This window comes from Lonchura striata, chromosome 13 (genome assembly GCF_050655825.1).
Source record: "Lonchura striata isolate lonStrDom1 chromosome 13, ASM5065582v1, whole genome shotgun sequence".
Lineage (NCBI taxonomy): Eukaryota > Metazoa > Chordata > Aves > Passeriformes > Estrildidae > Lonchura > Lonchura striata.
Window position 1 is genome coordinate 16,492,582 of NC_140715.1, and position 27,750 is coordinate 16,520,331.

The 27,750-nt window shown below is 42.8% G+C and overlaps 1 long non-coding RNA gene across 1 annotated transcript in view; it reads left to right on the plus strand.

Moving 5' to 3' along the window:
- The window catches only part of LOC110470840 (uncharacterized), a 226,205-nt gene extending 198,455 nt beyond the window's left edge, over nucleotides 1–27,750 (plus strand). The window contains exon 16 of the long non-coding RNA XR_014958334.1: nucleotides 177–27,750. This is a non-coding gene — a long non-coding RNA (uncharacterized LOC110470840). The remainder of the gene's footprint in view (nucleotides 1–176) is intronic.

The following is a 27,750-nucleotide window of genomic DNA, read 5'->3' on the forward strand; positions in this document are numbered from 1 at the left end:
TTCAGCAATGTTAAAATTGACTTATTGACACACACAAAACATTTTCTTAATTTGAGACAAAATTTCTTTAAAATTTCTCTCCTAAGTTTCTTATTCTGTGGGACGTAACTAGGAAGTGATTGAAACAGAAATGAAATATTTTAATCCATAAAACCTGCTTTTATTTTTTTCCTTAGAAACTTCTGCAGAAAACTGCATTTTGGGGGAAGAGGAGGATGTATTCCTTAGAAGACAACAACACCTTGAGCTCCTAATTACAAGTTCTTTGGAAAATGCACCCTCCATCCTTTCCAAATTGAGTCAGTCATTTCTCAAATGCAGCAAAGCCTGCCATCACTTCCCCCCTCCCCTGTAATTCCCAAAGATGCACTGCAGGTGTTGGTGTCTATGGAGACACTGGAGCTGCTGCTTTGTGTCATCCCCACTCAAGAAATCCTGTTTGAGTGGCCCCTTGTTTTTGCACAATGAGTTACATTGCAGGCAAAGCAAATGGTGCCTCCAGCTCCATCCTCTGCCTCTGCTCCCTTTAGTGCTATCCCCATCTGGAGAATAATATAATGAGAATAGTTATAGAGGTTGTTGCAAGGAATCACCTACTATCATGCACCTGCCAACAGGGTGGATTAACTGTCTGGTTCTTTTAGGAACAGAATAAATCCTGACATATTTTGAAAATGTATCCTCACTTCCTTCTGCATTTCTGTTCTGCTCAGTTTCATCTCGGTCATGGTTGGTTTTCTAAAAGTGCCACTATTCATATTGGATTTGCACCTTGCAAGCACCTGCAGGCTTATTGTTTGGCATGGCCTGTTCTTTATTGATTTGGTTTTTTTCTTGCTCTTTCTTTTGTGTTCTGTTTTGTTTTATAACATTTCATGGTGTAGACAGTGACTTTACGGGTGCTGGGCCAGCCTGCTAATTGGTTTCACATCTCTCTTTGAGGGTGGATTTAACAGGGTCTTTGCTGGCTCTTGCTTATTTCTTTTTCCCACAGAAATGAAAGTGAGAAGCAGCTCAATAATGTTACAGTGCCATTCATTTCTTCCTGCAACTGCCTCTGTGCAGACCACTGAGATAATTTAGTGGCTGAGAGAGGGCAGGGTTCGTGTGAGGTTCCCTGGACTAAAACAGGAAGGCTTTCCCAGTGTCACTGAGGAGAGAGCTGGAGCAAGGCTCAGCTCAGTGCTGGATATGAAATGTAGATACCTTTAATGGCCACTGCAGGAACATTTTTTTTTATGCCACTGTGATAAAGCAGATCCTTAGTGCCAGATGAAGAATATGAGAATCTCTCAGCAGCTGTTGATCCACTTTGAATCAAAACACTCAATTACTTGTTTCTGCTGTGTTTCCTTGAGATGTGATGTGAATTTCTGGAGGATCTGTGGAAGGGGCTGTCCAGGAGCCCCAGTGTAGCCTCATGCTTCCACTGTGAGCTGAGTTCAGTCTCACTGCCTCTAGATAAAGCAGTTCTCACCCCCAGGGATTGCTGCTCCAGCTCTGACATCAGTCTTAACTTTTTTTCCTAACCTTATCTAATGCAGGCTTTTTAAAAAGTGAAAACCAGATCCTTTTATTTGTTACAATTAAGTGAAGAAATTTTTTATACCTGTGTATTCATTTACTGGAGTTACTGTTTTGGGAACTGAACATGTCCTGATAATACTGTGTCTCCAGCTCTGACTTATGTGGCAAGTTGATTTTTCTAGAGACTATTTCAGAAAATGAATGCCAGGGTTTTATCACTGGTTTACTTTTGCCATCTGATAATGTCAGTGATACTTGGTTATGGGGAACAAAAGTCAGATGAAACAGGACATCCTTGTAATAGCACATGCTGTTCTTCATGGTACTTAAGACACACACGAACAACAATAAAACAACTTTAGGTGAAGGGCCAGTGAAGGAGAACACTGGGCTTCATTCTTTCCCTTCAGAATAAATTCCCTTCTGTCTGCAAGCATCTCATTTGCTGTTTGTACAGAAAGTCCTTTGTTAGCCATTTCTCATTACAGCTATTGATAAGGCTTGTCCAAAAACATGCCAAAGTGCTTTTGTAAGTCAGATATTTTACATCAAGCACCAACAGCTAGTAATCATACAGTGGGTCTCTCTTAAAAACTGTTTCACTGTTGCCTTTTTATTTAGATAACATTGCCACGATACTTAGAGCAAGGGAATAGTATGAGCACTTCAGAAGGGTGTTTGGTTGGAAAAGCAACTGAGAAAGCTTTAATTGTTAGGAAGGAAACTCCACTTTAATTAGCATGATTTCCAATACTGCTGCTTGTACAATATAAATGTCTTGTATTATAAGGACATTTGTTTCAATGAAAATAGTCTTGAAGACTGGAGCAACTTTTTTGTGCGTGCCTAAGATAACATTACAGTAAAAGAAATGTGATTAGTATTTTCTCACATTTATACAGCTTTAAGAAATGTGTATGAAAATATTAACAGTTTATTTATATATTTATATATATGCCAAGTAAGTTCCTCCCTCTGAGTTTAATCTTTGCACATTTGTTTCCAATTTGCAATCCCAGTGTTTTCCACTATTGTCTATCCATTGCCCATCTAAAATAAGCAGTAATATGGAAAAATGATTGTTGGAAGTGGTTATAAACCATTTCTCATAACTCTAAGCGGTGCCAAATGAAATGATTGTGCAAGAGGCTGTAAACAAACAGAATCTACTTTTTCTCACAATGCATAATTAAATTGTGGAACTCGTTGCCACAGGATGTTGTTGATATCTGCAGCTCAAGAAGCAACCAAGCAAGTGAGTGGAAGCAAAAGTCTCTGAAGGGCCATTAAAGGAGATGACGCAGATGTAGGCTATGGCTCAGGAAGTCCTTAAACCACAAATTGCTTGAAATGGAGAAGATATTGAGAATTTCATACTTGCATCACATCTTACAAGCTTTCTCTCAAATGCTTATTACTATCCATTTCCAAAGGCAGGATGTTGGATGGACCTTTGGCATGACCTGCTCCAACCTTTGCAGTATTGTGCTTGTGTCCCCTGGAGAGCACAAGATGACACATCCTGGAGCACAGAGAGAGGAACAAAGGTTTTAATTCATGTTAGACACAACGATATTTTTTTTTTCAGGTGTGGAGAGTCTAAAATGTCTTATTTTTGGCATATAAGAAATCTGTGAATCTCCAGTTGCCAAGTACACATTGAGCTTAGTTCCTTTAAGATCAACTCTTTGGGGAGACAAAACTGGATGATGTTGTATATCAGACTGGAAAATGTTTATTTGCTTGGGAAAAGCCTCCAACAGTACTGTGTGAGAACCATAAGTGGAAAAATGTGGTGAGCTGTGGTAAGAGCAGGAGGAGATGGTGGCAGCCTTCCTTACTACCTCTGTTCTGGTGGCTGTGCTGTGGCTTCAAGTTCCAACTAAATTCAGGTCCCACTAACTTCAACAGCACATCTCCCTCCAAGGGTTTTCTTATGTAGAAACCTTAATCATGGGCTGAAGAAAGATGAAGCATTATGGGATCCTTTCCTTTGCTTTAGAAATCTCAGTGTCAGGTACAGAGAAAGGAAGTGACTTCAAGGAGTATTGAGTTTTCTGAATTTTTTAAGGAAGATTAGTAATTTTCTCTGGTAGTACTTGTGAGGTAGAGTAATAAAGATAGTAGTTGCTTTTATTTCTAAGTAACACCATGTACCTCCCTTGAAGAACCCAGATAGGTGTATTAGCCTCCATCCAGAGTATTTTGTATTGACTTTAAGCAGACCATTTGTGGGGAGCAAGACTTTCTCTCCTGAAAATAATTGCTGAGTTCCCCTCATTGTATATAAAGCACAACAGTTCCATTCTCAGCCTCCAGCTGCTAAGGACACCTATGAGCATTTTCCTACCACAGACGTTTTGTAGGCAATGTGGAAAACATGTCAAATGCCAAAGGCATTAAAAGAAGGAGCCAATCATGAATAATTCATTTGGAATCCACTATAATGACATTAGTCATAATGAAACCTAAGCTGGTATTAACATGTGCATAGTAGGTACAGAGCTTCCTGAGGAATCACTTTATGTTAGGAGGGCCTCTTAAGGAGAGCTTGGAAAAGAGATATTGTTTCCATCATCATGGTGCTCTGATTCAGGGGTAGAGGGGTCTGATTGTCTCCAGGAAAGTGCACAAGCTATGGTGATCAGTTATGAGGTCTTCAGCCTCTCAGTAATTTTGTAAGCAACTTCCTTTCAAACCACGTGGCAGCTTCTTAGGGCAGCAGTAGATGTGCCAATAGAATGTGGCTTCAGAAGAATAAATCATCTGATCATATTTCTGTTCTTTTCTTGTTCTTCCATGCAAAGGGAGTGATTTTGTGTCTGCTCCACAGCTGCTGGGGGAACAGAAGAGGTGCTGTGGAGTGAGGAGAGAAAGGGTTGGGGTTTTGGTCTGGCCTTTGCCCCGGCCAGTCCACAGGAGACCCCCAGAGAGGAGTGAGATGTGGCTCTGACACACTGGGTGTTCCTGTACTGTCATTCACAGTGTGAGACATTCACTAGGCAAGGAAAAATCTGTCCAGTATAAGTTCAGTAATGAGGTGATCCAGAATCAGACAAGCCTTAAGGATGTGCTTCTACTCTGTTGAAATCCTGTGATGATCAGGTTTGGGTTTCGCCCTAGATATTGAAATAATTGAGCAGTAGGTGTGTGTTTGGAGCCGAGTGTTCTTAACTGGGACTGTGTGAGGGGTAATCAAAGGCAGAGCTGACAAAGGAGATGGTTCACAGGTCAGTCTGGTTGAAATATGTTTGCATTAAGTTGTTACCAGGGCCAGTCTGCAGAACAAGATGTAGAGTGATTCAGAAATGGGCACAAGGGCTAAACAATTCCTGCACAATAATTTGCTTTGCTTTAGCCGAGTCTGTGCTAAATCTCATCTTTGTCCAGTGTTGTTAGACCAGTGTGAGCTCTTAGCTCACCAAGAGGGCAGGCTTAGAGTCCTGTTTTCATCATTCCTTCCCCTGCCATAATCCTTATGCAGTGACCACAGAGCCCTTGCTAGAGATGCCCTGACCTGAAAAAGCAATCTGCTCAGCTAATGAACATCCTGCAAAGTATCATTATGAGACCTTTACCTCATGAGGTGGAACTAATTAACCAAATTACTAAAATCATGGTAAAACTTAACAATAGTTACCTAATGCCATTAAGCCCTGAAAGGTGTGTGGTTGCAACATCACACATGCTGCTGTCAGGTGCACTAATGCACCCAGCTCAGCAGACAAAGCCAGGACAATGCCACAATGACATGTTAGAGCCTTCCCTGATGCAAATTATCTATTTGTGTTTACTGTAATCAGTAAATATGGCTCTATTTTTCCCGTGTAAGAATTTGCAAAATAAAGGATGGAGGAAAGAAGAGTATTGTTCATCTTCCCTTTATTTTCCTGACACCAGAGCTACAGCTCTGAAAAAAACAAAGGGCTTGGCATTTACCATTCATAAATTCTGTAGAAACTGAGATCTGGGCTCTGAAGCTGCAGGAGTGAAAGAATACAGAGTTCATCACCTGCTGACACTTATCTTGAAAGGAGAGTGTCAGAGGCAAATCCTGCCGGTTAGGACTGAGTGCCCAAGAGAAGTGTCAGGTTCCAGATCTTTTGCAGCATGAATAAGATAGGCCTTCTATCATGAGCCTGCAGAGATGCCAGGACCTGCACATGTCTGGGCACAAAAGGGAAAAAGTCTTTTTTTCCTCCTTGAAGATTATGCCAGCTGGGCTTGGTAAGGACCCTGCAGTCATCACAAGGCTGCCCCTCAACCCACCCTGTTTCACACATACCCAAGGGTCATGAACATGAAAATTAAGTAAATTTAGGTTTATTTTATCATTATTTCATTTTTCCTGAAGAAGATCCCAGGTAATGGTACCTGTCAGGAGATTTATCTCTGTGGTAAAAGCTCTCCAAGAAGACAATTTGGAGCACATCAGCACAATCCCTGCTGTAAATTGCTTGCAGAAAGATAAGTTTATCCCTATTTGTTAATCTTGGTGGCAAGTCCCTGAGATCAATTACATATTTTAGCTTTCTAATGACTTCTTCTGACTGTTTTCTGTTCAAATCAGGAAGCTGAACTCATTTGGAGGTAACAGAGGGACTCTGGGTGGATTTCCCCTTGCTGAATGAGACTGTGGGTGGGCAATGGCCACCCTGACTTCATGCTTGGGGACTCTCTGCATCAGCACTGCTGGTGCTCAGGGGTGAGCAGTGACTGCTTCCTTCCATACAGCCCCAGGAATGCAGAATTTTCCAAGGAGAGCAGAAGTAAACACATGCCTATCTTCCATCTCAAGAGCTGACCTATGAGTTATGCCAGGCAAACACAGGTGCTTCAGGGAATTGTAGTTCAGGTTATTATGAAGTACTGAGTAATTGCCTCTGTTTTATCTTCCTCACCTTCTCTGCTAATGATACAACCTATCCCCCGAGGATTTAAACCCATCAGTGTCAGTAAATCCAGGTAATTCCAATAATAATTTTAGACTTCTGCCTGTGTTTGCATTGTCAGAGTTGTGGTATAATGTTTTATGGGATGGTTGCATGATACAGGCAGGGTGTGCTTTGGCAGAGGTGGAACCTGGGTGGGGTTTGTTATGGAGTGAGGGCAAATGAGGATTTGGATTTCCTTTCTCCTTCATGCACAATCTTAATTCCCAGGGGAATCTGCTGGAACTTTGCTGCACTCACTTTGCTTAACTCAGATTGGACTCAGCTCCTTGAGATCATTACTCGTGTGCAGTTCTGAGCTACTACTGATTACAAAGATCATGTGTAGCTGTAAACATCTTTAATTCCAGTAACTTGAAACAGAATAATTAGTGGTTAAACTGAGCTTCACAACAAATTTTTTAAATAGGAATGACTTTCCCAATTTTTCAGATGTTAATTTGTGGTGTACATGTTATGTGATTTACTGACACAGTGAAATTGTAGCAAAGCCAGAAAATGCTTCCAAGACTCCTATGAGGAGATGAGTGAGCTGTCTCAACAGAGAAATATTTGCACCAAAAATAGAGCTCAGCCAAACATTATTTTGGTGTGGGTAGGAGATTTTCTTACATTTGTCATTCTATGGGGAAAACTGTAAGAAAAAAGCAACCAGAACATCATTTTAAAGGCAATTTTTTTTTATTTTGAGAATGTAGGGATTAGTATTTTCCCACTTTTGCCAGTGATTGTGTTAGAATGAATTGTACTTTGAAAGCTGGAATCTTGTTTCCTTCTTTCATGCCTATAATTTCCAGAGACTACATTATTTGTATTTGTTTGTATTGTTCTAAATTGCTATATGCTTTCCTCTTTGCACTTCTGTGTGTCTCTATGAGGGATGTTGAGAAAAGGTGTTTTCTTAATGTTATATTAGAGTTCTTTGAGTGGAATATGTTGTCTGAAGAAAGTCTGATATACATTTAATCCTAGACAAAGTTGAATATATTTGAATTTGTGTAAATGGCAATAAAAGCTGGTCTTCTGTGAAGAATATTTCCAGTAGTCTGGGCTGTCTCCTGCTCCTTGCTTATGCTGTGCTAAGATTCTGGACTTTTTGGTTCTGGAGGTTTGAGTATTGTGGTGTACTGGCTGTTTGATGGATTTATTAATCACTTTGAAGGTGGGATTCCTTGCTGTCCTATGGAATTGCATTAGATGAGCTAAGCTTTTATTTTCATTCCTAACCTTCAAGGCACAGTTTTTTTGTGTTCATCAGGCAGGTAAAAATTCTGAACTTTGTTTCAAATGAATGCAAGTTCCTTTGCTTATAAGGAATGGCCAATCCATGAGTCAATGACTCGTCAGCTTGGAAAGAAAATGTCAGGAGCCTCTCTTCACTGAAATTGAGTTATTTATATCTTTTAGTGTTAATGTTATTTTTTTAATCTTATCTCTTACAAGGTGTTTTTTATATTAAGCTGTACATGTTGCAGTTGATGCCCTGTGGAATGCTTTTTGGTACAATGGCATACACTGAGGAGCTGTGCTTTGTAATGCAGCAGAGTACAGGAGTATCTATCACTTCATACATGTACTTTGGACAGCCTCACTTTTTATACATATCCTTAGAAAAATGACATTTTTGGTGCTGCCAGCTCAGTGTTGGATTCCCACACTGAGATTTCAAGAGAAGTATTCAATTATGTAGGCACTGTGCTGAGTTCTAGTAGAACTAATAGTGCAAATTCACACGATTTGTGTGAGCATAATTAATTTTTCAGTTAATGATCCCATTTGTTATGCTTACAGATTCCACATGTGCTTTGTATACAAGGAAACAGTACACATATGGGAGTGCTGCAAAGGCACACACTGCAGTGTGCTTAAGGCAGTTGAATGGAGTTCCTGGGAAATTTGTTTTAATGGGAATGTCACAGGAAAATACAAACTATCTGCAGGGACTGGTCTGAGCTAAGGCAGTCACAGGTAACTTGTCAACTGTGAGGCAGAACAGTAAAACTGCAAACTTCAGAAACCATCTCAGGAACTGATAACCATGTGGCAAAGCTCTGCTTATTTGGAATGTTACGAGAAACACAGATAAGTGTGCAAGCATAATCAAGTATTTCCTCTGCTGTGTATTGTATGTTTAATGGACCACACAAGATTTTACCAGAAAATCCTATTTCACAAATGTTTTAAATCCACAAATGCCTGGTGATGACACAGCCATAAAATACAGCTTTTAAAAATCCTCCATCAAGCGGATCGGTTTTCTGATGCATTATATCAGCAACATTGATTTAAACAATGAAGAATTGATTAGAAAATTGGATTCCAAATTGAACTCTGAGTAAGTCCAGATCTGTGCTCAGACCTCTGTTTGAGCTGGAAGATCTGGAGTGTGCTTGGTTTGGGAAACAGAACCTCTGGTTCTTTGTTGAGGTCTTTTTGCTACTGCTTCAGATGCTGTTTGCATGAAATTAAATGAAAATGGTTCCAGGCAGAGCTTAGGAGAAATCCTGTTAAAGACTGCATGTCATGTACATCATGTAGGTATCCTGCCAACACTTAACCATCCTTTGTAACACAACCGAGCGTTTGTAACACCTTGATGCGGATTTAACTATTAAATTTAGGGAAATACATTTCTGTATCAGTGGTGAATGGGAGCTCTGAAAGCTCAACATCTCTGCTGTTGCAAGTATTTTCCTTCTCAGTGTTACTCTGACAGATCCCAGAAAGGAAACACGTGAAAAGCTCAGAGATTAAAAGCCCAGACCATGATGTGCAGAGAGCATGCTGCTTCCCAGAGCTGTGGGTTGTCTTGCAGGTGGTGAAATTCCACCAAAACCCCTGGAGCTTCCCAGCTTCCACTCCTTAAGATCACAGCACCTGTGTTTACTGCACAAGCAGCAGCCTGGCTTTAGCTCTGGTTTTGCACTGCTGCTGAAGGAGCTCCTTCCATGGCAAAGTCACTGTGACTTTTGGTCCTCCCAAGTCACCATCTCCTCCCGAAGCCACTCTTTAGATGCAGCGTGCTTTGCCTGTCACAGCTGGCTGCATCGGATCCTCTTGGTGTGACATTTTCCAGCATGAATCAAATCTCCTAACATTAGGCAGGTGGTGTTTGGTTGCAGTTATGTCTGTTACATAACTTTCAGTTTACTTTGTTTAAAATGCCTTCTCTCTCTTCTTTGGGCCAGTATATTCCCAGCTCCTCTGTGCATGTTCCAGTTCAAAGACAAAGTGCAGGAATACTTTGGACAATGTGGTTTGTAGGCATGACCATGATCCCAAGTTTTGGGTGTGAAACAATGGATTTGTAACACTATTAAGGCACTAGACACCTTTCTTGTTGTGTCAGGGAAGAGCAGAGGTTGTGGAAATCACTTGCTCCTTTAGAAAGGGTGGCCAATTCCTGTGGGAGAGAATCTGATCCTGCCAGCCCCAGATGAAAATCTGATAATCAAAAAGGTTTTATTTGCCTCTGCTTTGCTTGGGGTCAGCTGGCTCAAGGCAACCCAGAGCCCTGATGTGGTGTGGTGTCATCAGCCCTGTGGCACCCTGGGGAGATCTGCCCTTTTCCCTGGAAAGCTGATGGACCTTGAGGAGTTCTGTGCATCTCCAGGAGCATGTGGTCACACTGCTCACCTTGTATACTGCTTTGGTAGCAAAATAAGGCTCTGCCAGTGGTGAAAGGCAGGAATTCATTCCTGACCCCATGAGTGACCCTCCTATGTCATGGAGTGTGTGGTTTCATCACCCTTGCCATCTTTTTACCTTTCAGCTGAGCAGTTACAGGTACCATTAATCTATAAAATAGATGTAGGCAGACAGGAAGACGTCATGTAAAGTCTGCAGAGACACAACCAACAGACACAAAAAGAAAAAGCAAAAAAAGCCAGCTTGAAAACATGACCCCAACTTCTTACTGTTGTGTGTTCCAGGAAAATGATTTATTGTTGGCATGTACCCATGTCACATTGGTACTCAGGACTAAGTAAAAGTCACAGTAGTCACTCAGGCCCTTGCTTCTGTCATTGTATTTTCAGATATTTCAGGGAATGAGGTAATGACTTTTAGATCAAGGTCATTTTCAGCTGCATCAATTATTTCACTTTCTCCTGGCAAAAGCATCTGCATACCTCTGCACAATGTGAACTACCAGGCAAACGTTTCACTGGAAAACCTGACTGCTCTCAGCCATGCAGAATGCCTGGTTCGTACATTAAATTGGTTAAATCGTTCAAACTTTTACTATGTAACTTAGAAACTGGTATGCAGCAACACTGCATGTTACCAATTTAATGCATTTAAAACAAATTTAAGTAAGTTCCAATGTTCTTAGTCACTGCTACACAAAGGAGAGACCCCATATTTCAAATAACAAAGCTTCAGCAGAGAGATGACGTTAGTGGTGGGTAATAAGCTGAACTATCTATCAAGATATCAAGTATGAAACAGATGGTGAGGAAAAAAAGGTCCAGATACATTTACAAGCCTTTTAACATGCTCACCCATTTAATTCACTGCAAGGTCATAACTTGATGTCTTAGACATGCAATCTTCTCATCAGCTGGAAATGAAAGCAGGGCTTTAAAAAAAAAAAAGGAGAAGACTGTTACAGAAGACTTGGAGGGGTTTAGGCAGTGTTTCTGGGAAAGGAAAATGCCCCACCATCAAACCTTGCAGGTCTTTGTTTGCTAGCACTGAGTCTCAAATACATGATTTGTAGATCTGCATCCATTGATGTCTCCAGTGGTTCAGTACATTAGGAGTGATTTGCTGTAATGATTCAGCTCTAAGAAATTAATTCCCTTCCTTTAGGACAATAATTTTGGGGGTTAGGAATGTTCCTGGTTGCACCTTTTGGGGTTCTTTGTCCACAAAGTTTTGGGGCTAATCAAATGCTCCCCAGCTTGTTAAACCTCTGTAACTCAGTCTGGGTGTGGTTTTCAGCTGGCCACAAAGACCAGCCCTCTTTTCCTTGTGGGGTTCTCCCTCTTAACACTCCATTCTTGGATTCTGGCACAATATAACCTGTCTGTACATGCTTTCTCACAGCATAGATTAAAATGTTAAAGAACCTCTAGTAAAAGTTATACTTTTAGTTAAAGCCTTCATTCTAGTGGCTGGGGAATTGATGTCAGATGGAAAATGATTTCCCAATGGTTTGGTTTTTGTAGCAAAAGTCTTCAACTTTTATGTAGATAGTCTTTGAAGTTAGAAATTGTTGTTAGACTATCAAATATTGTTTGAGGTGTCACTCAATTTTTTTTCTCCCTCTTTCTATTATGGGAATGGGATCTTAGCAAAGAATTATTGTGGTAGAAAACGAACGTATGACTGACACTGGAAAGAAAGATGTTTATGGGGCATATACAAAGGGAATTGTTGTGGAACCAAGGCCTGTCAATATAATCTCGGTTAATTCTCCAAGTGTCTGGTTTCTCACTCAAAGAAACCAGGGTTAAATCTCCAAAGGCACCATACTTGAATATGTCATCCATGGTGCAGAGTATTTTCTGAAATGTCTTTCTGCTGGTGTAATTTCTTGTTGCTGGTTTATCTGAGTCACACCCATAGGTTGAGGCTGAGGGTGTGATGGCCTTTTGGGCTGCAGTTGGCTTGAACCTGCCTAGAAAAATTCCCTTCCTTTCCCTTTCCTTGTTTTCTGGCTGGGTCTCTGGCCTCCCACCTCCCTTTCTCTGGCTCTGCATGATTCTTCCCACCACTGTTTTTTTCTGGAGAAGGGCTGAGCATGGGTCGGACCGATAGGTGGCACACAGGGAGCTCTTAAATGGGCTGGAGAAAAAATATACAAAGAGAAAATGAAAATAATAACATTCCAAATGCCACAGGAAAAAAAGTACAATTCTGGGTGAGCTGGGTTTTTCCCATCTTCTGTTTCTATATTTTCCTTTTGCATTTGAAATTGCAAACAGATCTGGTAATCTAAATGAGTCATTAACTGCCTGTCCAAAAGTGAATGTGATCCCTCTGTACAGGTATCTGCAGGACATAGGTAGTGCCTTAATTTCTTCTCTTACCTGCACTGTTTTAGCATCTCCAGCCAAGTACCAAAATCCTGCTCCACTAACAAAATCCTCCTGTCCTAAAGAGCTAAAGTGTGAAAATTCAGGCAATCAGATGGTACCAATGATCAGAAGAGCACAAGGGAAAACTGGGGCAGGGGTAATCAGCATGATGGTCTTCCAACAGCACATGATTCAACAGCAAATTCTCAAAAATTAGTTAAGGGAGTTATAAGTCACCCTATTGGAGCAACCATTAGAAGATTTACAAGCTCTAGGAATTGTCTAGTTGACCTAAATTCCTACAGAAAATGGTAGCTTGGATTTTTACCAATGTTTCATATTATCCTCAAGACCTCCAGTCTTCTTAAATAGAGCTGGAGTTCAAACCATCACCTCCTGGAGCAGAGGGCACAATGACCTTTCCTTTGACTCCTCTTGGTCTTGGATGGTCAGTAAAAAATGCACAAGACACTCAGCCCCACAGAGGAGACACGAGAGCCTATTTCAGACAAGCCAAGTTGCCAAGGGGGGTGAGATATAGAGAGGTCAGAACAATTATGAAAGAAAATCTGTGTCTAACACCATCCCCACAGAACGCAAATCACAAATCTTCAGCACTGCCGGAGTTTTCGTGGCATCCTCAGTGAGCCTCCTTGGGAAGGAGTGCAGTCAGGCTCTGTATTTTCACATCTCTAAAAGCACAGGAGACAGTCAATAAAAAAGGGATGACTGTCTTGAGATTACCCCCCCTCCTCCATGTTCTGAAGGCGACAGAACAGAGTGGATAGCGAGCAACCTGCTTGCCTTGGGTGCAGATGGCTTTAATTGTCATTCCCAGATGTTCTGCCTCTTGAAGGTCAAATTCACCTTGTATAAATCGGGCTGGTACCATCCAGGGAAAGCACAGACATTTTATTTGAAAAAATGTAATAAAAGAGTGTCCTTCTTTCTTGTTATTTCTTTCCTTGTAAATTTAAAGGGAACAGATTGAGAGGGAGGCCCGGCTGGCACAGGTCATGGTAATGGGATATAGAAGCTTTTGTCTGGAAGATGCGTGTTCAAATCCAGCTCAATATCACTGTGGATAAAACACTGAGGCATTTTGGCTGCTGTAGCTCAGCTGCTGGTATTAGTCCTGGATTCTCACTGCTGCACTCGACAGTGTCTCTGTTAAAACATGGCAGTACAAAAGCTGTGCTCCAAGACAAGGGCTGGGTGAGACATCCACCATAAAAGGACACGTGTCCTCAGGCCAGGCATGCAGGGAAAACAGTGATGCTCTTGTTCTGTGGCAGTGAAAACCTGGCATGTTTTGCACCTGTCTCACAAATGTGCCAACCTCCACCCCAAAACTTACTTCAGCTTTTAACTTCCCTTTCCTCTCCCACCCCTGTAGGAAGTCTGGTTCATCAGCTGACTCCACTGGAGTTGGAAACATTTTCCTTCTGTCCAGCAGCACTGACAGAGGTATATCCCTGTGTTTTTGTGTCAATAATGCACAATGTATTTTTTAAGTGTACAGTAATTAGGTGGAAACATACTGTTGTGTTGGGCATCACCAGATGGGGCTTTTACACATAGTCTGCAAGGCTTTTTTTTTTTTTTTTAAGGCACATGTGCAAGCTGAGACTCTGGGGAGGATGTGCTGCAGAGTTGTGTTCAGTTATTTAGGCATCTGTCGAGGCAGCTTTGGAAGCAAGGCTGTTGAGTGAGTATTAAGATGTAATTTTTCTTGAGCTTGGATTAGAATCAGTTACTGAGACAGGAACCAAGCTTCAGATTTAGATGTCTTCAGATGTCTCAAGCAGCACCATGAAGGCAGAGGCAGACAGAAACTAGATCTCTTTTAAAATCTCAGCCAAAACCTGTATTTTTCCAAGATGACTGTGTATTCCCCTATCATCTTACTGCAGATACAAAAGAAATAAATTTTTAGGGTTGCAGCCTTAGCCTTTGATGGTTTCTTTGGGCAATTTTGGAAGAAAGGAATGAAGATTACACATATGATAAATGTGGATTTTAATGGAGAAACAGCTAGAAATTCTAAAGGTGATTAATTAAAGGAAAATTAAGATCCCATTAAGCAACTGTTCAGGGCAATTTCATGCTGGAAAATTTACTGATTCAGACACAGCACTTTGTAAATATAGGCCATGAGATGAATAGGGAATTTTCCTATATGACATTTATTCCCTTACTTTTCTTGTGGACTGAGAAATTTTGCCTACATAATCTCAGAAGTTCTGAAACCCCAAATATCTTTGATTCATATTCCCATAGTTTATGCTACAAGCAGATAACACCAGAATGAGATATCTGGTGCCTAATTCAAGATACTGAGGAAATAGATCACAGATGTGTTGTGCACACCAGACCTTGGACTAAAAGTTGTGCTCAGGACCTATTTGCTGCATGCACAGGTCCTAAAATGCTGCCTGAGCTAAGAGCTGGGAGAGTAGCAGGAAAAGCAATGCAAGGAAAAGCTGAAAATCTGGTAGATGCACCAATCCACAGAAAAAAAGGGGGTTTATAAAATTTAATGAGTGTGGTGGTATCTGCATGTGAGTATAAGTGAAACTGGCACCAAGGTGAGAGAGATCTTTTGGATGTCCAGCAGCTGGGAAAATTTGGGATTGTTGTTCAAGTACTTGGTGGCTATCCATGTTCCACCTTTGCTGTACTGGCCGTGCTGGTGAATGGGTATTTGTGAACATGATTTGCTGGGAGGGGATGGGTTAGCCACTAGTGAAGGTCTCAGTGGTAGAATCACAGAATCATGGACTGGCCTGGCTTGGAGGGAATCTTGGAGATGATCTTGTTCCAAGCACCTGCTCCAAGGCAGGGACACCTTCCACCATCCCTGGTTGTTCCAAGCCTTATCTGTCCTCAGACATTTCCAGGCATGGGGCAGTCTCAGCTTCTCTGGGCAACCTGTGCCAGTACCTCACCACCCTCACAGGGAAGAATTTGGTCACAATATCTGATCTAAACTCACCCTCTTTCTGTCTGAGGCTGTTCCCTCTTGTCCTGTCACTGTGTGCTCATGGGCTGGGCAGTGGATTCCTGTGGGTGCTCTCAGACAGGATGAGAGCTGGATGAGAGATTCAGGAAGGAAAAAAAGGAAGGAATCCCAACTTCTCTCTTGCTGCTCTTTTATACATTCATGAGGTGATCTCTGATGCTCAGGGTGAGAGTTCTGTTCAGAGCAGGTTGCCCTTAGAGCATTCAACATGGACCATAGGTTGCTTTTCTTCCTGAGCCTTGAATCATATCAGGTAATCTACAGTGCCCAGCCTTTATTTAGAAAGGTGTCCTGGACAGAAATGTAGGCACATAAAGGAAAACAGAAGTGCTGGGGGCTGCCTAGACCTCACCCAAGTGGTCAGTGAGCAGCCACTGTGCTCACCCCATGCTGGGGGTCCTTTTTTCACTACTGCTTGGTGGGGTGCTGCAGGAACAGGCTGATTCTTCATGCTCCTTGAGGACATTAATGGCTTTGCTAAGCACTCATTGCTCTTCTGAATGTTTTAAAATGTCCTGGGAAATAACTTGCAACTTAGAAAAATTTTAAACCATCACCAGACTGGCACAGTAGTATTTTAACAGATTTGAAGCTTTTTTGGGGGTCCCCATACTGGGTTATCATTAGTCCTTAAAGTTCTCCAACATCTTGGCACACTAATGGTGCAACCACCATGATTTAAACAAGCAAGGAGGAAAAGCCAGGATAGAAGGAACTAATAAGTACACAACAAAAATGTTCTGCTCAGCAGTGTGTTTGAGGGGGAGAAAGAAAAAAAAATATAAAAAATAAAAAACCCAGAAGAAACAGATGTATCTGCCAGAAGTTAAATACACATCTGTTAAGGATGCTCTTCTCATATTTGGGGTCAGAAAAATATGTACAAATGTAGCACCTTGCTGATTGACAGAAAATCCTCAGTTCTGGCACTGAGAATCTTGTTTTCTTGACAGCACTTTGTTTTAAGGCTAGAGGCAGAAAAATGTCTTATGCTTGTCCTTAAACTGGAAGGCCCTTTGTTCAGGATACTTATACCATTTGCAGATAATGATGTGCATTGCAGTTTCAGCTGTCTGCATATGCATTTTTATGTTTTTTTATGACAGCTCTGCGTACTGAACTAAAAGGCCATTTAGAGCTGTCAGGAAGTGACAAGCATTACCCTTTACATTTACAATTCTGTTAGCATGCGTTGTCAGGTGGGCTCACCATTCCACCGACATACGATTTTCTTTGAAACCTATGTATGACTTTAATTTAATACAGCAGCCTCCAAAAAAATAGGAAAAGAGAAAAAAAGAACCTTATTAAGATTTCCTTTTCCATTTATCTACTTTTTTTCTTTCATGTAGTTCTTTTTACCTCATTCTTCCTTTCTTTTTACTGTTTTCTTAAGCAAGAAACAGGGAAAGAGACAAAAGTAGCTGTCTAGTCTGGAATTCTGCAGCAAGCTTCTCCATTCCAGCCTGTGATGTTACATAGAAAACAGTTGATTTAGTCCATTGACTTAGGAAAAAAAATGCTACCAGCATATGCTAAATATTGAACCAAGTTGTGAAAGTAGGAAGATCAGAACACCTGTAACTTACAGTCTTAGTATATTATTTATTTTTTCTTAGCTAGCAATTTAACAGTCTGCCTGAGACTACTTTCCACCCCTATGGTTCAATTTTGAATGCACTTGGACTGAGTTCCCCACCAGCCTTTTTTCCTGTTGGGTCACATTGCTTTTCAGCAACTGCACTGTAGCAACCCCTCCAAGGTCTTCTTCAGCTTCCAAAAAGTCACTGTGCCCCAACTGCACTTTGAGCTGCAACTGATTTATTAATTAGTTTAACAAGATTCTACCTGAAAAAAAAAAAAAACAAACAAAAAACCAAAAAAACCACTCTTGGAAGCCCCAGGCATCAGAGCCAGCTTTTCTCTGCTGAGTGAGGAGTCCAAGTAGGTGCACACTCAAAGGCAAGGAAACAGAGGCACAGAGCTGAGAGGAAGGTTCAGCTTTATTTTCAGCTGCAGAGAAAGTGGTTAGGAGCATCCAAGTGACAATTAAAGCAAAATCTCCATGTGAACAGATTTTTGGCTGTATTTTTAATATGGTGATGATATGGATATATTATTTGTTATCACTATGTTCAGTCACTCAAAAGCCCCAACAGAAGATGCATCCACAAAGAGCTTGCAGTCCAGAAATTGCCTCAACTGTGCTCCCTGGGCTGCAGAAATTGGTGTGATGGTTGCTGAGGGCTTTGTTTCAGATCAGCACATCAGTATTGTGTGGCTGGAATGACTGGACAGTATTATGAATAACACAAGTATTTTTCACACTAGGATTTCAGCCTGCCAGTGGGATTTATCCTGAGGACTTTCAGGTTGTTCTAAGCAGGGCAGCCCAAATGGCAGGGCCATTAGCACAGTAAATCCGTGTGTTACTGTGGGCAGTGTGGAGAGATGTGGATGGATGGGCTTGCAGTTCAAGGAGGCATCATAAGAATTAAGGATCAGAGCACAGTGTGCTTGGGAGTAAAGCAACACATGTGGCTACTTTGACATTGAATTCTTCTCCTGTCACTGCATAAAGGCAAACTCCAAACATTATTTTTAAGCAGCTGTTCTTACACGCCCTGGCTGACACATCTGAGTCCATGTTTCTGTACTTCCTAAGCTCTTCATCTGTCTTGAATATGCACTACTGAAGTGTTGCACACCCAGGAATGCACAGGCTCTCTGAGTGTAAGCCATCCTCCCTTCTTCCTGAGGCCCTTCATTTACCAGGTATTTTTTCCTCTTGCAGTTTGTGGGAGTGCACATTGGTTTGGGAACTTTGGGTAGGGCAGCTTGATTCCAATTCTCCTGAAATCAGTGACAATATCTTGAGTGAAAGAAAGCCAGGTTCTTCAGGCTTGAAGAAGGAAAATGGCAATAAATAGCCAACAGCCTCATTGAGGGTAAGGCTTAGTGATGCAAAATACTGAGAGAAGTGCTCTGGAAGGGCTGCCATAGTGAGGGTGAAGTGTTATTTTACAGTACATCCTCAAAGATACAGGACCAAAATATGAACTCCTGCAGCACCACTGGGGCCACTGTGAGATTCCCATTAACCTCCAATGAGATCCTCACCTGCTCTTCTCTGAATGCAGGAGGAAAGTTAAATAGTCCTTTAAAAGTTCTGAGTTTTAGTTTGTTCCTTGCTTGTATGAAGAGGCCAGAGCTCTTTGCACCAGCCTCCACTGCTTCTGCCTGGACTGAGACTTGCTGTACTTGAGAAAAAGGGGAATATTTCCATGTATCCATTCCTTCTCCTCTTTTGTCACTATTTAAGATTTTGCCCTAACCTGTAAGACTCTGCAGGGACCAATTACATTATTCCAACATAGACTTTCCCATTAAATGCCTTTACAAGCTTTTCTTATTCTCTTCATAGACATTCTGACTTTATATCAAATTTCAGCTCCTTGCAAGTAAAGAAATAGTCTGTATGTGCAAATAATCCTGTGTCTGCATAGAAATGTGTATATTGTAGGCAAATATTTGTCTTTACAAGGTATCCTTTTATATGGACCAGATTCCTGCTTTGCAGGTGCTTATTCCTCAAGGCCATGAAGCACTTAATGTTTATCTTTCTATATTTTCCTGTGCATTTTCCTACAGTTAATTCTCATATTTCACTTATTGCTTCTCAATAGCTTAGCTTGTCCTTACCAAACTAGTGCCATTAAATCATTACAATATTCACCACTTTTTTTTTTACTTTGGAGACTGGAAATTACATATTGGGCATAGTTCTCTAAAACTAGCTCAGAAGTGTGACCTTGAGACACATTTTCAGAAGTGCTCCAGTGCCACTATTTCCTTCTGGTAGAAGCTCCAAACTTTTTGACTTGTTTGAAGATTTTTATTTTTTCTCAGAAGAGAGATTTCTCTGTTTTGAGTTAAAACACTCCCCCCATACTTTTCCTGGACATTTTAATAAGATCTTGTTGATGTGAGCAACTGTCCCCGCAGTTCTTCCCTTTTTGATTCTTCCTGCTGCCTCTGCAGCCTGGGGTAGCCCATAGCATCTTTTGCAAGTGCAAGGATGAGGACATTCTCTAAGTAAGACTGAGACTGAAATAATTAACATTTCATGCAAGTTTACTAAAAGTCAGGGTTCTCTTTTACTGCTGACCCATCAGAATCTGGTTAAAGCTTTTTGTGACCAGGCCTTTGTGACATCTCAATCTATTAAAGATAAATTGTAATTTTAATTACATCTAGTTTTAACAGGGAGGCACCCATAAACTGTCAAATACACACATAAATAGTGATGATGACTCCGTTATAAAGATGTTATATGATCTTTTCTCTTGGAGACACCAGTTAACTTCCATGAAGTGTAGGGGATTTTTTGCAGAAAATCTGAATTATTCATAGGCTCTCTATGGGATCATAGCAATTGCCATGGTGGATCAGATTGCTTGTCCGTCTTGTTCAGTAACCTGTCTCTCACAGTGAGGACTACAAGACAAGACATTTCAGAGAAGGATCCAAGAAACCTCAGGGACAGCAGCCATGGGATGACCTGCCTGTGGGGAAAATTTCTTCCTCCCTACCTTCCCCTCTGGCAGCTGGTGGGTTGTGTTTGCCCTGCGGCAGGATGGCTTGGATCACGTATTCAGATTTAATCCCATTATTTTTATTTGTTATTTGGATTGCAGCAGTTTCTAGAGGAAGTCAGCTGGGTCAGGTCCCCTGGTTGTAGGCACTGTACAAACACAGGGAAAATGACAGTCCTTGCATAATGCCATTTGTAGCTGCTCTCGTTACCCATATTGGCATCTCTACATATTCATCATTTAAGCTTCCTCTGCAATTGCTTCAGCAGCTCAGAGAAATTCATCTTGCTGTTTCTATAGGACTCCTTAAGCCCTGTTGGGGTTTTGTTTGTAAATCACTGGTTACAGATTCCCTTACAGCACGTGCAGCAGAAGCAGAGAACCAATGGTTGAAGTGTTTTGGTGCTTCTGAAAGTTTATTAGTCTGAATTAAAGAAGGAAAACACCTGACCCCCAAAGTTGTGTTCATATTCACTCTCTCCAGGAGCCTCTTTTCTTCTCTGGAACATGTGCTGAATTCTAAAGCTGCACTGATATTTGCCGCAATACCCCACACTCCCAGCTCTCCTCACTTACGTTAAGACATTAAACATTTCACTCAGTCTTGTTGTTTTCTTTCTGTAGCTCCTTTTGCACAAAAACTTGTAACCTTATTCCAAAGCTGCTGTTTGATATCTTTATGCCACTAGCTAGGAAAAGATACTTTAGTTTCTTTTATCAACAGGCATTGTCCAAGTATTCTGCTAAAGAATCCTAATGGAGGTCTCTGAAAATCCATTAGGAAATTGTCCACAGGTAAAGCTTTGTGAGAAGGCAACAGTTCTACTGCACTGCCAGTTCATTCAAAGAAAATCACCCTTCCTAAGGGTGTGTGCATCCATTTCCAGAATAGGGAGGGAAGTGGACTTTTGTTGGGTTTTGGGTTGGTTCTGTTTCATTGTAGTGTTGTTAAATATTTGTGCAGAGAGCTGATGTGGTAGTCCTCTGCCTTCTCACTGTCATTACCTCTTTTGTAAATGGTGAGTATTAGCAAATGCTCATTTTATTTCCTACCTGATTTTCCTCCTAGCTTTATTTCCTACCTGATTTTCAATTCAGATACCAAATGAAAGAGATTAGGCTCAGAACTTCAAATCATAACAAGAACAAATAAGCATAATGTTTTAGATAGGATTTGTACCGGGAGAAAGAGGGATAGGAATGAAGCCTGAGAGACATGAACTCCTACAGTGGCTGTAAAATTCCCTTTCAGAGCAAAAGGGTGAAGTAAAAAAGTAATTCTTCAAGCCCAGTGGAGCTTTCCCCCAACACGAAATTTCAGCAGATTCTGAGCATCAAGCGCACAGACAGCAAATGATTATTTTATAGGTTTACTCATTAAATGACGTGTACCTCCACAGCTTGTCAGAGCAATTAGAGTAACAGATAAGATGGCTGAAGACCCCTTGATGTTAAAACAAAAGGTTGGCATGATGCTCAGAGAGCAGCCCTGGAGTGTGTCCCCTGGGACTCTCCTCAGGAGTGTGTGGATGCTCGGGATGCTCAGTGTCAGGAGTGTGTGGATGCTCAGTGTCAGGAGTGTGTGGATGCTCAGTGTCAGGAGTGTGTGGATGCTCGGGATGCTCAGTGTCAGGAGTGTGTGGATGCTCAGGATGCTCAGTGTCAGGAGTGTGTGGATGCTCAGGATGCTCAGTGTCAGGAGTGTGTGGATGCTCAGTGTCAGGAGTGTGTGGATGCTCAGGATCAGCAGTGTGGGCTTGGCTCTCCCTGGATAATGGGGTCACGGGAACGTGCACTTCTGCTCAGCTATTCCTCTTCAGGCCAGCCTGAGCCTAGGCAGAATAATGGCTCAGCCTTTCTGCACAGTGGCTGTGTCCAGCCTCACTCACTGCCACGAGAGCAGGGGCAGCAGGGTAAAGAAAGAATTGGTGTTGCTGATGGGTCTGGGACGCTCTGTGTGGGGACAGACATAGTAAAACCTTTACTTGCTCTAAAATACTTGATCTCTGTTTGCATTTGTATTTCATTTCTGCCTGCTCATTTTTCAGGCACTGTTCTATTTATATCCACATCTTTTGGGAAGGAGAAAATTGCTTTACTTGGACTTTTCAATCATGATCCTTTCCATATGGGTTAATCTTTGCAATTTTCCAAGTGCAGGTAACTCCTCCTGCAACAGCCAGAACTTCTGTGTGATGGCATTTTGCTGTAAGGAGAGATCCAAAGGTCTGCTGCAAACATTGGCCGAGCACAGCCTTCAGTAGTCTCTCCTTTTGTCCTCTGGAACAACTGATTGGCACACTGAATTTACTGTGGGGTGTTCCTAATGGGTCCCATGCTCGCAGATTGCCTGGTTGATGTAGAACAGAAATTTCTGCACTGTGATCTAAGAATCAGCACTATTTATTTGTACTCTGCAGCAGCCTCAGCCCTGGGCTAAATTCAAGGTCCTGCTGTGATAAGGGCCAGGCAAACACAGTGTCAGCCTGAGTTGCCCCAAGGATCTGCAGCCAGAAGGGAGAAGATGGAGCCAGGGCTGGAGGAAGGATTTCTGGTGGTCTTGAGAGCACTTGCTGGAGTTCCTCAAAGCTGATTGATCACCCAGTGCTGGCAGGCCTCCTCCTTTCCAGCTGGTAAATGTCATTAAAAGACAGCTATAAATACATTAAATACTTTCCTAATATTACTTTTCCATGTGATGTGCTGCTGCTGTTGCTGCAGGGAAGCTGATCAAGAATGTGAGAGGAGGTGATCTCTGCAGCTCTGGGAAGGAGGGGGGATGCCCAGCCCCAGCATTCAGCCCTGACACACACAGTGCAATAACCTGTGAAGGCAGGGAATTAGTGCAGGAACATTTGCCTGTTGGTTACTACTCACTGATTACTCAAGACAAAAAAAGCTTGGCTTTGGGTCTTTGCTCAGCAAATTATGTCATTCTTGTTCACAAAAGGGAGAGCTTGCAGTATGGTTTCTAAATTGAAGCTGGTGTTTCAAAATTAAAAGCAGACAGGGCAGATGTGCCTAGGAGAAATTTATATCCATATCTTTGGGGAATCAGCTAATCGCTCTGCCAGGACTTCAAATCAGCCTTTCCTATGTAGGACTTGATTGCACCACACCTATACAAGCCACATTGAACAACGTGGAATTAAAATGTTACCAGATATTTCCTTAACTTTGCCATGTGAAAAATGAGGGCAAATGTTGATGAAACCCAGAAATTCCAGGGCTCCAACAACATGATTTAATATTACTCAAGATGATTTTACAAAGAAAGAGAGAGTTCAGAGTCCAAGCGATCATCTCGAGCTTAATAGGCAGACATGTAAGATAGTAAAAGATTGATTAGAACCATCTGAAACTGGAACATATAGTATTACTAATAATTCCTGCAGAGATACTGCAAGGCAGACACACTTGTTTTGGATCCCAGGTACAGTACAGTGATGCTATATTGTTTTACAGTAAAACTTGGCCAGAGAAGGTCAAAGAAAAGTCATTCTTCTCCTTCTTTACCCCAAAAGAGTCATTTTATGAAAGATGATAAAAATGAGATTCAGCTCTCAGTTTGCAGAGTTCAGAATGGACTCATTTGCTGTTCCTGTTATATTTTCCCATGTTTTCCGCTTTTAGAATTGCCTAATCCAATTTAGGGTTCATTAGTGAATTGGGATATAAGGATGGTAAAAATATTAATAAAATCTGAAACATTCACTAAAATAGAATTTTTTAATAAGGTCAAATATATTTGGAAAATGTTTAACTTTCTATAAGTGTCACATTATATTCTAAGAAAGAAATTACTTTTTCAAACCTTTGCTAAGACCCTCGCCTGGCTTATATATCACCATTTAACCGTGTAAATAAAAATATAATAAGTAACAGGTACATGTACATTTGTGGGTTTCTGATGTCAAACTTCAGGTCCTCTTGCTGTAGATGGCTGCTGGTTGGAAATGGTGGGAGTCTGAAATACCTCATGATTAATTTTCAGGTCTGATCTGCAACCCCTGCAAAGGATGAGGCTTTGCCTCTTGTTTTGAGCTTATACTATGTAGGCACCCCATATTTTATTTAAAAAAAATACTTTTTCTCCTATATTTTAAAAATTACTCAGAGTGTTCTCAAAATCACTCCTTAAAAGTTGTGTAGACTTAGCTCTGTGTCAGGGTTGACAGAGGGTGAAGAGAAGCACTAATGCATTTTAAACACACCTAAAAGAGCTTCTTTATACAGTAAAGATATCACAGCTTTAAAGGCAGTTAGCTCAGACCCTTTCTGGGAATCTCTTCTTTCCAATAATATAAAGTTTGGTGAAGTTTCTAACCCTGCCATTTCATGAGAATTTGAATTGTAAATCTGCTCCTGCTTCAGGAGTCAGACTAAATAATCCAGCCGTGGGCCTCCAGCCAGTGTGAATGCTGGGAGGGAAAATGTTACTGTTAAAAGATGAAAAAAAAAATAAGGTACTATTTCTACAGTGGGTTTTTTATTATTTTTATTTTATTTTTAAATAGCAGCTGTGTGAATCTGTGGATGGGTTTGGAAAGCTGGAAGTGGCCCTTGGGGAATGGGTTTTGTAGGCAGCGGGGCAGGTGGAGAGAGGAGGTTGTGGAGCCCTGTGTGATCCCAGCACCCAAAATCAGACCCTGCCACTGGGATTTCATGTTGTTAGATGTGCCTGTCTGTCCTGTCCATCCCCAGATCTGCACCAGAACCTTTGGCACATGCCGGAAGATCCCCCAGCCTCTGTTCTGCCACAGAGCAAGCAGCTGTACTGGAGCTGCCTGTGCCTGGTGCCCCAGATGGGGCTTTTTTGGAAGACTGAGGGCTGGCCCTGCTCCTATCTTTTTCTGGAGTGTGCAGGTCCTTATAAACAACCCAGGCTATCTGGGAACCCCTGCCATCTTCTTCAGGGCTTTGGAAGCACAGAGTCCTGCCCTGTGCTGGTGCTGGGGTGTGCTCAGAGCAGGGACAGCAGCCCAGCGTGGTTTGTGCTCTTTGGGATGCTGCCCACCCACAGCTCCAGCACAAGGAGTGCCTCAACTCCCTCCCAGCAGATGTCAGGGTGCTGTAGGCAGTGTCCTGTGCTAGTGGAAGACCAGGGGGTGACCAGGCTCCCAGCCCTCTGTGGCTCCAGTGGAGACAGCACAGGGATGTGCACATGGCATGGATCATAGGTAGCCTGATCCCACCAGCTCTTACCTCAGGAATGTCCATAGTGGTAAGGATGCCCAAAAGTCCTTGAGCCAAGGGGACCCTTAATCCCAGGCAGCAACTGCTCCTCCCTAGGATCAATCTGCTGATGTTGCTGAAGTACATCCACAGAGCTGCAGCTGTTTTTTTTTGGTTTTGGTTTGTTTTTTAAGGGCTTTTCATCACCAGGAGAACTGTCAGTAGGGCTGCTGTGAGCACAGAAGTGCAGTCACCCAGCTCTCCAACGCGAGCACTGACTGCTCCTGCTGGCAGCAAGACAGGCTTCAGAAGCCACAGCATGCAAACCCCGGGGCTCTGAGCCTCCTGTTTCATCCTTCAGACAGGGGAGGTGTCCCACTGAAGTCTGATGGGAAGAATGCACATGCCCTTTGAGCAGGCAACAAAACCCTGCCAAGCCCTGCAGACTTGAGAGGATGCAGACTGGAGGTGGGGGAAAACCTCCCAAGCCCCAGTGTGTCTGGAGCACACAGAGCTGAGGACAAAATGGAGCTTTCATGCCAGACTCAGGGGGCAGTTTATGTACTGGTGACTGTGATGTTGCAAGTGACCCCGTGGCCTCTCTGCTCCTTCAGCTGCAGAGCTGGTTTGGGCAGGGCTGGCTGGCGGTACCCAGGGCAGAGCATCCTGCCTGAGGATGCTGTGCCAGCCTGCTCCCGACCCCCACAAAGATCAGGTGTGACAAAGTGGTTGGTCACATCCTGCTCATTCATTACCTGAGAGACCTGACGCATGACATAAATCAAAGCAGCCCTGAGGGACCTCTAACTTATGGTGGGACTGAGACTGTCCCTTGGATGGGACAAGATGTAGGGAGTTTGTAGGCAGCTCAGAGTTCTGTGATTGAGTCCTCCTTCTCTCAGGGTTGCCTCCAGAAAGGAGGGTTTGCACAGCAGAAGGGTGATTTTAGACTAGAAGGACTTCTCCAAACTCATAGGACCCCACTGTTTTCCTATTTATATTAGTTGTTTTTGGATAACAATATTGTTTGCCATTGGTCTTCTGGGAGTGCCACCAACATCATTAATCAAAACCCCATGCTGCTTACTGGTACCGAAGTATCTGTACTGCATCATCAATCATAAATGCAGCGAAGGGTGGCTCTGTGCACCTAAAGAGAGCAAGCAATAGCATGGTGGGTGAGGGGAAGGAAAAGGAAAGAGGCTTAATTATCCAGTGGTCTTTGGTCCATCGCTCACATTGGAAACATCTCTACAGCTCTATTTTGGTTGTACCTCCCTTTTAAATCTTTTGTAAACAGCAGTTAAGATAGAAGGTTTCAATCCGCTGCGCGGGGTACCCCACTGCTTCTCAAGCTATTATTTTAATAAGGCCTATTTTACAATTAAGGCACCATGGGCTTTAAATTACATATAAAATAAAATGTGGAAATTGAAGCATTAAGCGCGTGGCTGCCGTCGGAGGCTGAGCAGCCTCGCATTAAGCAGCTGCCTGTTCTTAAACGGGGAGGCAGAGGGGAGGAATAACAACCCCCGGCCTCTGGGGAAGGGTGTCGCTCGGGGATGAGATTCCCCCCAGGCTGGGCAGTGTGGGGACCCCACAGAGGTGTTTTCTGCCCTTGCCCTCTCCCTTAGCCCCGGCAGTGCCTGGCACAGCCTCGGGAAGCCCGGCGGTGTCGGCGGCGCTCGCTGCCGCAGCCCGCTGCGGTGCGAGGAGCGACTCCCGCTCCAGATGGTTGTAAAGGTTAACGAGGAATTTATGCAGAGCTATATACAAATCAGACCGAATCTTCTGGCTGGGAACAACAAGCCGCCGACATAAATTCAGTTTTCTGAACATATGTAGCTTGGTCACTAAGGGAAACTGGAGAATGGCATCTGCTCTGCAGAGCGGCGCCTGTCGCTGCCGCGGTGGCGGAGGAGCGGCGCTGCCCGTGGCGCAGGACGGGTCCTGGGGCTGCTGCCAAGCACCCCCTTCACCCGGACCTCGGCCCCCAGCCGAGATGTGGGATGGGCAGGGGTCAGGGGACACACGGCTTGTGGCACCAGGACCAGCGCAGAGGTCGGAGTTTCCTTGTACCCCTCAGGTGGCACTGCCCTGGGGTCAAAGGCATCCCGGGGGGGCTCTGTGCTCAGGGCAGGATGTACCCCAGGATGAGGTTCGGAGCAGGAGCTCCAGGCTTTCAGCCCTCCCTGGTAAAAGGCTCCAGCATCTCCTGTGAGGGATTGGGAATGCAGGAGCCACTTTCTCTTCCTGTCTGTGTGCACAGAAGTAACAGCTGGTTCAGCAAAGATAAAATTTTAAAACTTACAGAATTTAAATTTCCAGTGAGCACCTGGGAAATGCTTTGTTAATGGCAAGCAGGCACAGCTTTTCACAGCCATATCCCTGCCAGCCCTCACAGACTGTATCTGCCTCCCTGTATACCCAGTGCATGGATGCCCCTGGGCCAGAGG